The 16,021-nt window shown below is 42.7% G+C and overlaps 1 protein-coding gene and 1 long non-coding RNA gene across 6 annotated transcripts in view; one reads left to right on the forward strand and one right to left on the reverse strand.

Annotated features, from left to right (window-relative positions):
- LOC117157048 (uncharacterized) overlaps window positions 1-16,021 on the forward strand; it is a 172,981-nt gene that overhangs the window by 105,065 nt on the left and 51,895 nt on the right. The gene's annotated exons all lie outside the window — the stretch shown is intronic.
- LOC143303258 (uncharacterized) lies at window positions 6,367-10,800 on the reverse strand. Its single transcript, XR_013059390.1, has 2 exons — window positions 9,975-10,800; window positions 6,367-8,184 (listed from the first exon to the last, which is right to left on the reverse strand). It is a non-coding gene; the product is annotated as an uncharacterized LOC143303258 (long non-coding RNA).

Consider the following 16,021-nt stretch of genomic DNA (forward strand, 5'->3'; position numbering starts at 1 on the left):
TAGAATCGTGATCGTATCGTAACAGCTGCGCAACGTCTAAATCCCTAACGTCGATCCACAGTGTGGAACTCCGATTCGCAATCTTGAGAACTGTTTGATCTCTCGAAATCTCTGTAATTAATTATAAGGGACTAAATTCTAACGCCTGGCTGGAAATCGAGATAGCCCCAACTTAGCTTGAATTACAATCAGGAATATCGGAGTACCTGAAGCTACAGGCCACGCTGCTGCTGTGTACTCGAATAGGAAACTCGTTAACAGACTTCAATTTTGACACGCACTGTCTACCTTGATTCGTAGTCTGACATTTCCATTCTGAACTTGGCGATCTCTCTTCCCTGGTATTCAACACGAATCGAAAGAAACGACCAATATATTCGAACATCGTCGTTCAAGAGCGACGCGTTTATTAAATTTTCTCCGATCGTAAATAACGCGTATTTTATCCACATGCCACATCTTTTTTTTTCTTTTTTATTATTTAATTTGCACTTTACAATTTGTCCGGCTGGACATTTGGTAAATTTGTCTAATTTAATTGCTAAATAACACGTGGGTGGCTATCCCCAGCGGAATACCATCTTCGAGTTTGACCATTTTATTTCTTTAGTGAGGTTTAGTGGGGTATTTTCTTTTTAGTCTTCTTTCTATGAGAGTTTTGCTCGCTTCAGCAGCCAGCTGGTTTGGATTTGTTACCGTTCTTTCCTTGTATTTCTGCGTACCTGACGATTTCTTCTATGATCGTTGGTATTTTTAAGTTCTTTTTTATCATTTAATTTGCACTTTACAAGTTGTCTAGCTGGACATTTGGTAAATTTGTCTAATTTAATTGCTAAATAACACGTGGGTGGCTATCCCCAGCGGGATACCATCTTCGAGTTTGACCATTTTATTTCTTTAGTGAGGTTTAGTGGGGTGTTTTCTCTTTAGTCTTCTTTCTACGAGAGTTTTGCTCGCTTCAGCAGCCAGCTAATGCCAAATAATGTCAGATAATGCTTAGAAGCTACGCGAACATGTAAATAAAATAATTTGTTCCTTTGTCGAAGTACGGAAAATCCATTCCATTTGCAGATTGCTAGATATTTCACAGAAGCTCGCGTTACTATACGATCGGAAGAAGCGAAATTTGTCATTGCTATACAGGTACCGGAGCTTCTTCGAACTTTACAAAATTAAGCAGAATCAAGGTATCGAAAAACAAAAGAAGATAACGTAAATTGACCGATCGAAGGTTACAAACGAGACGTCAAGTTAACCCTTTGCACTCCGAATTGTATTTCAATTTCGTTAGCAGCAGCTGCCAACGCTTTTAAGTGTTTTATTTGAAATTTATTTTAACTAAAAAAATAAGACAATTGAAATAAATAAAGGAAGAAAGAAATTCACTTAAATACCAGTTTTATTCACACTATTCTTGTATTTTGTAATTTTTAAGTGTATGGCATATCTTGAAACAATTCCCAGGATACAATCCTGGTTTTCTTCCGCACGTCTCACAAAGAAGATGGCACTGAAAGAATGTCGAGAAGGACTCGACAATGGAGTTCCTGAGATAAAAACTGTCACACTCGACATAAGAATTCAAAGGATTAACGCGATGTTGGTTGCCGATAGCTTGAGGATAAACTCTTATGAATTTAATAAATCGCGTTCGATCTTTCGATTAACGTCAATGAACTCTGGCCGAAGATGTGGGCTTCGCGCTCGCAAGAAATTACTTTTAGCCTCGGAAGTTCGATCGGCGATGAACCGTAACTGTTACGTGGGAGTAGTGAAAGTTACAAAACCGAAACCATTGAATTTAATTACACATCCCCTTGGACCATTCGTTTCAAAAGCGTCACTGCCTACGCTCCCTGGCACTCAAGAACCTGCGGGGGTAATTTGCTACACGCATTACCTAAACCGTGTAGGAGGCGGATGAAATTTTCCAGAGCCTCGTAAAACGAACTTTAATTATAAACCAAACTCCTTTCGTTATTTATCGTCGAAGCCTACGATGCTGGTACCGATATCGTTTCGTTTTTATTTATTTCCAATGAAACTTCCAAGACTTTGAATACGAAAATTCGTAAATTTCGGAAAACGCGACTGTGGTTAACAAACGACACGCGTTATATCGATAACGTGATATCGTATCTAGCTATGTCGTGCTTTTTAAGTTCCAAGGGAACCGTTTATGAAAATCTACCTATAGTTAAACGATTAAAGCGATGAAAACATGGTAACGTGTCTCTCATCGCGAAACCTTGGTAAATAGAAAAAAGAAATATAAAAAGGAACATCGATATAGAACAATTGCAGAGGCACGAGATCCTCAGAGTACAGAGATTCGAGTCACACGACCAGCGCTATTCCATCCGATAATTCGGCGACGTCTTCTCCAACGACGTTAACTCGCACAAGTTGAATAATTGGAATGCGAGAGACGCGATGCAGCCGCTTACGAAATATTACGTGTTCTCTGTCTGTTTGAAACTGCATTGTACCGACGTACCCAGCTTGCCGGTTTTCCTCGCGCGATCGCCGTCGTAAATTCACCGCGCTTTGGTTAATTCGCGGACCAATGAATGTCGTCGCGATTATACGAACGTGACCTGAAATACCACGGCCACCGGAAAACAATTTCTTAATTGCGAACTATTAAAACTAGTTTAGTTGGTTATGTGACGGCTGGCCGGCCGGAACTCGGGAATTTGCGATTAAACGTTGAAAGGACTGAATGAAGTGGAATTAGCGGCCGTCGACCACCGTTTTGCACGCGATTCTTCAAACCGTTCCATCGGTTGGACGCGGGTCAAGACGCGACCAGACGAAAGAGACTCGTTGTTTCCGCATGCGAAACGATCTCTGGATGTGCCCCGGAAGGATGTTGCAAGTAAATTCAGCATTGAAAAGGCCGCTGTAATTCGCGGAGAAACGTCGAACCACGTTGCAGAATACAATCTCTGGTGAATATAAACCGCGAGAGCCGCTCTGTAGCAGCCTTTGAACGATCCTGTGCAGCAAACAAGTACCAAAGGAAAGGGAATACGAGTGCGATAAAATGAATATAACAAGTTCTTCGATAATGGCTTTCATAACGTTTGCTTTGCGTCGATTCGTGGATGCGTGGCTGGTACAATAGCGCGGGACGAGCGTTGTGCGATTTACAGAATCGACAGAACATGATAATTATATTAGTTGCGTTATTTTTCTTACTTCTGTTAATGCTATCTGCCACAACATGAAGCAGCATCTGGTGGGGGATTAAGAGATACAGCGCGAAAGGGAGGAAGCAAACAGATGAGAAAAAAAGCACAAGGGAAAAAGAAAGATGCACAGAGGAATGGAGAAAGGAAGGAACGAGAGAAAGGAAGGAAAACCATTAGACCTGGCTGCTCGTCCCAGGGTTTAAATAAGAATGAGCCAATGCCTGCCCGAGATAGCACTTTTACAACTTTCTCTCTGTTCTTTCTATTTCATTCTTCTGTTCGTTCGTTTCTTTCTATTTATCGTTCTTTCTATTTCTCAACTTGAAAGTATATGGGAACTTTATATCTTTCGGTGTCGTAATACCTATACCGTGTCATAATGTTTTATAACAGTTTTCACGGCCTCTTGATTTTGTCGAAAACCTTCGCTTCTGCCCGTTTAATAACCTACGAACGTTGTCATACGGGAAACGTAATGGAAATAACATTCCATTAACATATCGCGTTATACGCTAAAAGGCAGCGTTACGCTCGATACTTCGTTTCAAACGGCACAGTGTTTTGTAATGACCGACGTATCGCCGAAAATCAAACAAAAGCCGTTCCATTGATTTATCGTAAAAATATACGATACTGTGTATATTCGATGTTCATACGTGTACGTATCTGAAATCCGAAAGTGATTTGTAAAGTAAAAAATGGTTTGCAAATATAAAAATTCCTTGCAATAATTGGCAAAATTTGAGTACGATTGCTATTAAGAAACGAGCGTTAAAAACGTTCCAAGAGATTTTCACTCTGTTAACCACGAAGAACGTTGGGATTTATCCTTATCCTGTTCTCAAATGTGCCCACTTTCCTTGCTTCGATGGAAATGACGACTGTTCCACTCGTCTGACTAGTTAGAATTGCTATTCTACTTGTTCGACGAACCACAACCGACGCGTCTCTTGTCTGACCAAGCGAGAACCTATTCTACTTGCTCGACTGGTTACGTCTTATTCTACATGTCTGCCTACAGGCGGATCTGTTCTATTATCTTGCAGCTATGTATTATTGGTCGTACGACAGTGAAGAATAGGAATAACATCCCGTGATTTCGATGAGAAATTTCGACGAGGAAAAACTTCTTTACGCATGAACGTTGATTTTCATTTCATACGTTTGTTCTATTCTTTTTCTTTTTTTTTTTCTTTTTTACTCTTCTGTATTCTTCAATATATCTTGTATATTTATTCGTTCTTACGTTTTCAACGATATAGGATATAAGATCCGTCAGAACAGTGCCTCGATATTTCGCTTAATTCGTAGCTTCTGCAAAATAATTCTTGCGCCAATTACAAGCCACAAACCATGTTTCGTTATAAATAAAAATGAATTTTTCATCGGACTCGGGCTTATCTATTGCGTATTTTATACGTTCTAGATTGCTACGTGTCTGGATGGCTACTATCACGATACTAAGATATCATTGAGTGGCTCTGACCAAACTAGATCGCAAGCTAACTGTAGAATTCTGGTCACAACAATCCCGTACTCGGATGTTACATGGAAACGTGCACTTCGCGTGGAAACACTATACATCCGTTAGAATCCAAAATAACTTAATCCCACGAGTGTTGGCGGAAGATAAATTACGTATAGAGAGAAGTTGAGAGGAGATTACAGATACGAATATTACAAAAACAACAGCTCCGTGAATTCGCTTCTTTTTTTTCTATTGACATATGTATAATTTTCTGTGCTAGATTAGGTTAGCTGCGTAGTAGTGATACTTGTATGTGAATATCAGTGTGTGCAAACAAAGGAATGTAAACTATTCAGTTAACAGTCTGATATGGAAGAAAGTGCTGAGACGCGTGCAAGTGTGTATCGATATCTTTGAAATCGTTCATCAAATAAATATATAACTATTCTGATATAAATTCCAAGTGTAAATTTAGTGTTCCTATACGATTATTTCGGCTATTAGGATCCAAAATTCTCAACATTGACAAACTTGCTTCAGTTGCGCGAAACATTTTCGAAACACGTGTGCGTATTTCGAAACTTCTCGAAGGAACAAACACGCGATAGCCCTGGTACGGACGTTGTTATCCAGCCTTTATTTCTACTCGGCCGTGCCACGTATTTGCCGCGTAGTTTATCGCAAACGGATTTCACATGGCGGATAAACAAAAAGCCGGAATATACGAGCGTCGACGGTGCAAACACACGGCAAACTTCGACCAGTCCGGCTATAGAGCAGCGCGCTTGTAATTTCACGCAATTCGACGAGTTTTATGTCGCGGCCACGTCGAAAGAGCACGAAATTGTCGACGTGCTTCACCTCGCGCCACAGAGGCCTGTAATTGTCGTTCGAACGCCCTTCCACGTCTCTGTAATTTGACGTTGTTAAACCATCCGACGCGACCTCGTCGTCGAGTCTCGAACGGAAGGATTAAAGCGACGAAAGTCCGCAAAGAGGGCTGAAATCGTCGCCAACAACGCAAACGAAAAACCTTTTGTCTGACGCGATCGTTTACTTGTACCAGCTGCTCGGGCTATCGTTATTTCTTACGAATAACGCGCAGCGATTAAACGCTTAACGTTCAAACCGCCGAACAGATTAAACAGCCAATTTATAATTTTACGTTGGACAAGGGTGCAATTTTAAAAATTCGAATAACTTTCCTTCTTCGATATTCGTCGGTGATCCTAACGTTGACCATTTGCTATAAAACCCTTTTACGAGCATGCAAGGTATGGCACGAATCAGTCGTCGTGCGATTTCAGATAATTTTTATAGTTTAATAAAAAAATTTTGCGACCTCTACTAAACCTACGTTCGCGATAAATGTCTGGCAAATTCCGATATTACGTATGTCGTCAAATTTATTCGAAGCTTTATCAGCGGCCGAAATAATGGTACCTCGTTATAACGCTAATGGTATTTCAGAAAGTTTCGTACAGCGCATATAATATTATCATAAAAATTTTCTACGATGGACGTACGTAGATGATTTCGCGAATCGCTACGGTTCTCTGAACGATAAACGTATGTTGGTTAATAAATAATAATAAACGTTGGTGCGTTAATCAGTCAGATGTTTCTGGCGAGTATACTCGTCACGAAGAAATTTCGCGTTACGACTAGCCCTGTCGGTAATGAAATTAAAAAGTAAAACAGTCATTTCGTTGCCACTTAATTCTATATTATAACAGCCATACTCTGTGTTTGACGAGTATGCTCGTCGTCGTTTACTTTTTGCGACATATTTCAGGTACACGCTGTTCAAAGCTTTCAAAGAGGTCGCGACAGCTAACCGGTTAACGCTTTAAATTCGACGGAATTTTGATACGAAACGAGAAATATAAAGAAGAAAAACAGCAGCAATGTTTTTCATTATCGCAACTTGCAAACAAAACTACCGAATGCCAAATTCAAACGAAGCAAAGCAAAATTGTATTAGCTAAGCGTATTCGATTTCGTAATTCGTCGTCACTTTCCCGTCAATTTTTACTCAAAACGTCCAAACAAGCAATTCTTACCGTCTTCCTACGTTTCTCTACATTCCGTTTCAATCTCTCATTTATTCGCCATGTTACTGGCTAAACGAGAGAAAAGAAGACATCGCGCGAAAACACTGGCAATTTTCTTTTTCTTCGTCCTACGTATAAAAGCAGAGCGCCTTAAGTCGATGGAAATTTGAAGCGTAGCAAAGAAGCAGAGTAAGAAACGTATCGCGTGAATGATATCGTTAAATAATAAGCGTAACAGTCGAACAGAGATCGTTTACCGGCAGCAACAAAAGTTGACGTAACTCGATTCGCATGAAAATTTTAGCCCGCGTCGTTCTGTGTAGCCGGTCGATCGATTTCAATCAATCGATCCCAGGATTCGCGTAACGGTTCGATTTCGTGAGCGGTCGAGTGGATAGAGTTCGGTTATAGCTTATCGAAAGTTCGATTTCCTGGCTGTGCGATGCTAATACTCGTCGAACAGCCGTGGCAAGATGGCGAGCTCGAAAAGGTGTTCCGGATTCATCGAGTTATCCCGCTTGGGTAATTTTCTCATTACGCCACGGAAAATTACGCGAAATTCTCAGCCGCCCCGGCGAGTAAGAGAAATTTTATGGGCTTCCAGCACCGGCATCCACCACCAATTTCAATTCTCCTTCACCCACGTGGATAATATCTGTCACGCGAATTGCCGCGTATACCTTGCGCCGTCCGAAAAGTTTCCCGGCTCTGCGAATGTATATCGTGAACTACACGCTCCACTTCGCCAGCCATTACGTAACCTTTGGAACAGTGTTCTGGCAACTGCCACAGACTTATCTCGCACTCTTCCGCTTTTTAAAGAGAAGATACACTTCGAGGGAGACGGCCGACGCGCCTTGTTATCTTCGTACAATTTTCCTGGTGAATCGATCCGCCTGCGACGTACCAAAAATATTCGCGCACTATCGCATTTGTCGCTCCGGTGCATATGAAATTTCGAAATAAATTCCGGAATAATTCTACCGAATCGCTGTTACGATCTTCTCGCCGCATTCTCTAGCGTCGATCGAGAGTTAATTATTCCCTTTGGAACCGGAAGCACGGCGTGGATTCCTCCCGTATGGAAATAAAATGAAAAAGAATTGGAACGAGGGAAACGGAATAAGGTGAAAAGTTTACTCGTCGAACGAATAAAAAAGAACACAGACAGCCGGAACGTGGAACATTAGCCCGATGTCGTTTGCGGGATCCATAACGATCGCGTTTCTGTCGCTTAACGATGGGATCGGGTGCACGTTGGCGCCTCGTTTGACACCTTACGCTGCTTTCAAACGTCAGTCCTTTCAGAGGATCTTCTCACTCCGGGGCTATACAACGCCGATCTTTTGGTCTGTTCAGGGATACCAGACAGCTTGATGGTAATTCGCAAACCTCTAAGGAGGGAAGGCTGCAAGGGTCGCGCTGGAACAGGCATCCTACGTGCGTTGATCCTTTGAGGTCGACAATCCTAAATGGCAGACAAACGGAGAATTAATGTTGTCTGTGCGATTACGGAATCTCGACCGACTGTAAGACGCAGATTGTCAATACCGCGGCGGTATTTTTTGAAACGAAACGCGTCTTTTGTGCAGCTCGATGAGAATAATCGAATAAAAAGCTTTTTAGCTTGGTCGCGGCGATTCGTCGAGGATGCAGAATGGAATTTGGGAAAAAGTAGCGGATTGACAAAACGATGTGCGAATTCCAGGGAACAAGGTTGATGGATGGTATTGTAGAACGTAGTTATTCTTCGCCGTGCTTCCATTCTCGTTGCTTTGTCATTGTTATCCATTATTAATCTTTTTTCATACGGTTTTATGGGGATTCGCACAATGGAGAGAAAATACGCGAAAGAATTCGCTGCGAACTTTAGCTGCATCGTTAAATATCGCGGCTGGTAATCTGAAAATTCCCTTCGTTCTTTCCCCTGTCGTTTGCATAAACCAAATGCCCGTTTTAATTGCAACAGTCGCGTTTCAGTGGATCAGAAAAGGACGCGTAAGAGATAATTTCTTAACACGTTCGAAGATTCAAACGTCAACTAAAGAATACAAAATGTGGGTTAAATATTCCTATACGCGGACCGATTTGTAGCAACGGTATGTAGATCGTAGGAAAATGTACCAAATAATATCTCTTCGTCGAACCACGGTTCTCTTGCAAACTCTCTCTCTCTCTCTCTCTTCCTCTCTCTCTCTATAAAGAGAGGGTACTTGGGCCACGTTTATAGAAATTTGTTTCGACAATCGAAACGCGTTGAAAAGGAGAAAAGCGCGAACGAAAAGCGCCACGATTGAATTGGTATTCGTACAAAGGGTGGAAATTGTACTTGAAACTTGAAATGCTATTGAACGAGGCTCGATATTTCACCGATATTACACTTGGTGACAGGAAATCGATTAACTCGTCGCTCCTATCTAACGAACGATTATGTTTCATTCTTTACGTTTGCTGCTTTCAAAAGTTCACCAATACGCGTTTAAGCCTTTGCCGGTTTTTAACTGGCGAAGATTCGAAGCGACGTGGCGATATATTCTCTGCAGACTGCAGACTATCTTCCGAGAAACGAAGAACCTGTTTAAAGGTATCGCGAGAAGGTATCGGCGAAACATTTTTCACGGTTGAGGATTTTCTAAATGCGGTTGTTTGCGAAAGTTGGCTAACACAAAAGATCGGAACGACGATGGTAAAGGCGCGATACAGACGGAAAGATAGCAGCAGAAAAGATACGATCGCGATGATCTCGTCGCAAAGGAGTCGAAACGACCCTAGAACATGGCCATATTCTCGAAAACAAGGCTGTACAATTTCATTTTGCCAGCACGCGACGAGAACAGGTTTTAAAATAGAATCCATCGTCGCGGAAGAAACACGTTTTTCCGTGTTTTGTTCCCCTCGAGGTTTATGAAAATGGCACCGAGAGCGGAATCTTGAAAATCTGGCAGGAAACAAAGAATCCTCGAAACTAATTCGAAGGATTTCAATAAAATTTCTATCTATCGACAACAAAGTCTGCGATTTGCTCTGTGAAAATGTTCTTGCTAGAAGCAAATCGCGGCGTTTGGATGTTTGAGCGTGCGATTATTTTATTCGGAATAAATTTCCATGTTTGATATCGAAACAAGATTCGTGATTTGTTGCTTTTTCGTAATTAGTAATTCAGATGTCAAGCAAGAACGCGTATTCCCGCAAATTTATTTCACCAATGAGAGAAAATGGTGGATTTTGCATAGCGAGAGATGGTAAACGATATCAAACCTCGCAGCGATATTTCACGAAAGTGGTTGATCGTACGCGACCCAGACTCGTCAGCGTGAAGCTATTTTGACCGCGATATCCGTCCTCTCCTTTGATAGCGTGCAACTGATAGCCCTTTTCTCTCTTCCCGTGCAGCGAGCAGATTAAATTAAGCGGACAATTCCATTGGTTTTTCTTCTTGTACGCCGGATCACGGCGAAGATCGGAAAGCGAATCGACCTCGGAAATGACGTGTCGCAAATCGTCTACGCCGCTTTAACGTTCCGTACTGCGAATATTCGTCGAAATTCGACCCTCGATTGTCGCTCGATTTTGCTATTACGATCTATTTCGTTTCAACGGACACTCCAACTTCTCGCACCTTCCGCACCGTAAAAGGAACGCGTTTTGGAAAATGTATACTCAGCATGGCAGATTCTGTCACTCGTTCGGCTTCGCTTCTTTCACAGTCGCGCGAGAAAGAACAGCAAGATACGTCGTATCGCGGTCATCTGCTTTCCTTGCGAACGCGTGAATTATAAGGCGACACGCGCGAGACACAGCCGCGACTCAAATCGTCGATTATTTCGTATTAATTTTGGACCAACGATCGCGATCTCTGGGTAACAGTTTCGAGGGTACGCACTCGCACACGCGCATACGTTCACACGTTTGTACGTAACTGTACACGATCAAGCCGGAATTAACGCGCTTGTAATTCCTCCTCGAGTTTTAATCGTATTATTGGTACGTTGCGTTTTGTTCCTCCGAGCTATGGTTTTCGGATAGGAGGATCTCCCATGCAATGCAACATTTACGCTTGCTTTCACAGTTCCCACGCGCTCGATAGACTACAGACTACTAAAGCCCATTGTCCGCGAAACGACTTAATTCGCGGAAGCGTAAGCGTCGTCTATTAGACGTGACGATACGTCTACGCCGGTTTTCAGTGTACGAAGCGTTCAGTAAGGTACATTTTGTCTCATTATCAAAATGTCGAGCGATGAGGAAAACGCTTTGTCTGTATCTGCCACGCACGCCTCGTTGCTGGTTAACGTCAAAAACGTCACGACGAAAACGCGTAAACGGTTCGCCGCTGCTGTTTCATAGACAGCTGCACGTTACTTTGCAATGAAGGAATACTCCTACCGTTAGCACCATACAGATATAAAGATAGAGTAAGCGGGATAGGCAGAGCATCCGGACTTGTCTCTCTACTCGCGTTGATAATAATTTAATTAAACATTTTAAATAACTTTGTTTAATTAGAGCAGAGCTATGTACGCAGCAACGTGGTCCACATGTGGTACACGTTGTTACGTTAATGAAATCATTTTTTTTTCAACTAGTAGCGCTATCGTTATTTGTGAAACCATCCCAAATGCGCATACTGGAGGAAATAAGCAACGACAATGATAGCAAATCTTACTGTTGAGGTTTTGTATGTCTCGGAATAGAGAGAGCAAACGCGTGGATGAATGTATTATAGAAATTCTTTATTCAGAAATATTAGAAATTAAGATTTCCAATGGTTCCTAGTCTACACGATAATGTATTGATAGATGGACTTATTACAGTGGATTAAATAGAAAACGGTAATTATTCAACGTGAACTTAATGCGGTAGTGTGATATGACAACTCTCGATCAACGACACTTGACTCTTCGATGGCTAATTGAACATCAATGGCTGCGGTGCCGAATTATATTGATGGTCGTTAAGTCTATTGAAGTTTCCCGACCCTTTCGGCTTGTCGACATTTGCGCTTCATCGTCGACATTGTCTGTACATCGACGATCTATCCGCGGTACTTTAAGAGAGACCAAAGAAGCCACTGCAAAGAGAATCGTTGCGCCAAAAACTAAACACTAGAGAAGATGTAGAGTTTTCCTGGAAGTGAAACTCACACCAACGCTTACAATTAGTACACGCTTACCTGATCGATCTACAAACTGACTTTTCTCGAAAATCAGGTCTTAAACGAGAAAGATGTTATTCTCCTTTCGCGGTTCGCTTTGCGTGTAAAACCACCATTCGACCGCTTGTTCCATGATTTAGGACACACCCTGTATTCACTGTACGATCGTGCATGCGTTTTCTAAATAAGAACACAATGGGTCCCCATGCAACGAGCTTTTTCCATTGCTACGTCGTTTTTTCAACTCGCTCGCGCTTTACGTCTCTCTGTGGTTAGCATCAACGTGTCTGACACGCGGCTATGAAGCGTCGCTTCGTGACCAATGGGTTCTGTAGCGGCACTCGACAGCAAATCTTCCAACGGTTTCTGTCCCGTGGCCTTGCTACACAAAAGACCCTATCCTCGACCGAACAACGGCAGAGCAGTGGTTAGCGCCGTTGGTTACGAACGTTCCAGACCAGATTCAAATCCCGGCACTCGTAGTCCGATCTTTTCTCCACAATTGTGTAAGGAGTGTGGTTGCTGCCAGTGAAAAGAGAGTTTGCGTTTCGTCCTGGGACTACCGGAGAACTCGTCGGTAAGGCTATGTCCGGTAGTCCCTGCCTTAGACGTAGAGGAAGTCTCGCTAGGTGCTGTATTTGTATCATGACGTCGTATATTCGACCGCTAGCGAGATATACAGACTCGTCGTCGTCGTAGCTCTCTGGTGTTGGCGGTTGGTACCCGCGGATCGCCCAGGAAATGTTACGCCGCGTTGATGACTCGACCTGTCGGCGCCCCGTTGGTACCGATCCGCCACAATTGCTAACTGAGAAGAAGGCAACCCGAACGAAGACAAAAATCATATACAGCAGCAGTAGCACCATCGCCACGACCTATCCAACAAACGCGCAGCGATTTTATCGTACAAGCGACGACAAGCTCAGCCTACGTCGATATATCGCGCAAATCTGTTGCAACAGCTCGCGGATATTCCGACGTGTTCGAATCCGACAACTCGCAAGCACGTGATCGCATCATCGTGGAAGCTCAAAATGTGAAAAGTTAGACCTTTCTTCCAAACTCTTGCCATAGTGCGCTGCACACGCGAGACGAGGCAACGCGGCGCGCATAATTTCCACGCGAACGCCATGTATCGTTCTATCTCGCAGCAGCGGCAGCTCCTAGCTGCAGTTTATTGTAAGCCGAGTAGATTCGTGTCTAAGTTGAATCGGGGGTCTGGTGCAGCGGAGAGAGTCGCGTCGGACAATACAAGGCTCGTTCATTTTCGCTCGCGAGCCTCGCTATAATTTACTTGCGCGGGCGCCAGCGAATGCATATTGCTGAATGAATTAGGTAAGATAATGACTGGAATAAATCCCGCGAACGCTTATACCGTATCTCTCTGCCTCCCATCCCCTGCCACAGCGGAACCTGCGTCGCGTTTTATGCAACCGACCCACCCCGTGTAAATAATTACCGGCGAACGTTGCAACCGTGGCCAAAGTTGTGCAGCTCGTGAAAATTCAACGACACGTTGGAACCGCGCGAGGAAAGCCTGTGGCGAAGTTTTTGAGGAAGCGATCGCTGAGGAGTCGGCCATCCACTTGTTATTTCCGATTTTCCATAAATTGCACCGGACGAAGAAACGACGAGGGCAGAGTAGAACGATCGACGTTTGCAGCAATAAGCGGCCAACTTCGATATCTCGATTGTATTTATTATTCGACGATGATCGTTTATTATCATAAGCTTGTACAGATATCGGTCGGCTGTGAATTTCTGGCACGTTCGACTTCGTCTTTGTCGATTCGCTCGAATTAATGGAAAGTGGAGCTGCCTCGTTGCTGCACCAATCCTCTCTGTTGCCAGCAGCCAGAATAAAATAGCAGAGATACTACACAGAAATGGAGAGAAGACTAGTAGAAGGAGTATGGATCCGATCGATCCTAATGAATTAGGCCCGCTTCGACCTTGTACACGCTTTTCGTTGTAGCTTATCATCGTCCGAAATCATCGCCCGAACCTACCAAGGCTGCATTTACAGTGAATTCGTGTCCTGGCGGATAAAACATTCGAAGAACTGGAGGAATAATCGAAGGTAAGAGTCTGCGTTACGAGTATTTCGTTGTTTCAGCGTATTCGTCAGGACTATAGTTCATCGGAACATGTAATTATAATGTAATTACGTTGCTTCACGAGTAAAAGACTTGTTTCGTTCCTGTACTTGTTCCGTTACGTAATTTTCTTTGCAGTTGTGCTTCGCGTAGAATAGCCTGGTTGCGTTGCTTCGTGAGCGAAGTACCCAGTTTGTTCTTGCACCGTTATACGATTCTCTTTGCAGTTCTACTTACGTAGAATGTAATACGCGGCGTTAAAATACGCGTCGATATATCGTCGTGGAAAGACGTTAAAACGCGAGAAGCACTGGCAAGTTTTCAGCTGTTTTCACACCTGACGGAATTAAAGCATGGAAGGGAAAAAAGAGCGGTCGATCAAAGGGGGTCCATTGAACTCGCGTTAAACAACGCTATCCATTCTGTTTTTCTCTCGTTTCACAGCGGATAGTTTAGTGTCACGTATCTTCGTTTCATCCGATACACCTTTGCTGCTGCGAAATTGAGTTGTCTATAAATAAACGAATAAATAGAAAACAGACGTTTCACGAGTATCGTTAGACCTTCGATCGCGAATTATTGGCTCTCGAGTCGTAAAATATTAGATGAGACAGTAACGACTATATTTAATAAGAATACAACGAAGGTAACAGTTTAATCGCGCTGACTCTGGTCCTACGCGATTAAACCCATTGGCAAATTCTCGTCTCGAACTCTGAACTCTTCTATTGTTCTGTCTCGATTCCTTCCTCTCAAGTGCTCGCGCATGTATCTTCCACGACCATTTTTATCTTTACACGGGTTTGCATCCATTTGCACAGCCATTTCGTTCGCCAGCTAATGTCGAGCACTCCAAACACTCCTCTTTTAACATCGTGTTTTAACATCGTGGACAAAGTAAGCGTTCCTTCAGTCACGCACATATCGCTGTTAACTCGTTGGATAAACATCTTGCCATTTCTAAGCAGGTGCATAATAAATTTTAGAAACGAAAGAGAAGCTGGTATCGCGATGCGAGTTACTGCGAGTTACTGCGACAATAAATAAAAGCTAAGACCTAAACAGGAATTCGTTTAACTCGTTTGAACCGAAATCGAACTTTGTCACCAACTTTTCGAGAAACGTGAAATCTAGCGAGTCTTGTCAACGCTACCTGAACGATGTACCAGGCAAAGAGAAGAAAAAGAAGGCGAATTTGTTGGCATTCGAATATTACGATGATCTCTGATTATCGTGAATACTCGCGAGAAATTTACTTTGGATATTTTATACGTTTTTACACATTACGCGTATCCTCTACAACTTTCCACTTTTCTACCATCTGCTTGCAAATAAATAAACGTTCGCAGTCTGTGCCTCTAACGAACAACGAGTTGATAAAAGTAAAATTACCATTCGTTCGTTTAGTATCTCGTGATTTTAGCGTTTCGATTTAACGTTTCGATAATCGAGATGATCCGCAATGGAACAATGCGGATGACTGGTTACACATAGGACGGTTCCTCAAAATCTGGTTACACGGAGAATGATCGTATCTGTGGTGGTGCTAATTAAACCTCCGTGACACCTCGAAAGCTGTGCGATACACGTGATTTGTAATGGTGTTCGTCGTTTACGAGAGCGTATCGAGGAACACCTGCGCTTCTGTTAATGAACTCGCTATGTTCCCATATCGCGATTGATCATCGATCAGTAGTTGAACATGGTCCGCTATCGGCAAACATCGCAACCCGAAAAGACGACGGTCCAGTTTACCACGTTATATTGTTCATAGTCGTGGAACCAGTTTAAATAAAAAAATCTAGACGCAAGGCATTTTTCGAATACATTTTTAAATCTGAAAATTTATATATACGGGGTGTCTCGTTTTAATCGATATATCTTCGAAACTATATATTGTATTATTGGGAAAATCGTATCGAACGAAACTGGATGGACGCGCCTTTTTTATTTTACGATTACCTTTGCTTCTTTTAACGCAACTGTACATTTTTTATACGCCATTCGATGTATTTTTCGATTCTCCGGAAAAACGTATCAAGATGCTTGGGTGA

This window comes from Bombus vancouverensis, chromosome 10 (assembly GCF_051014615.1).
Source record: "Bombus vancouverensis nearcticus chromosome 10, iyBomVanc1_principal, whole genome shotgun sequence".
In the NCBI taxonomy this organism is placed as follows: Eukaryota; Metazoa; Arthropoda; class Insecta; order Hymenoptera; family Apidae; genus Bombus; species Bombus vancouverensis.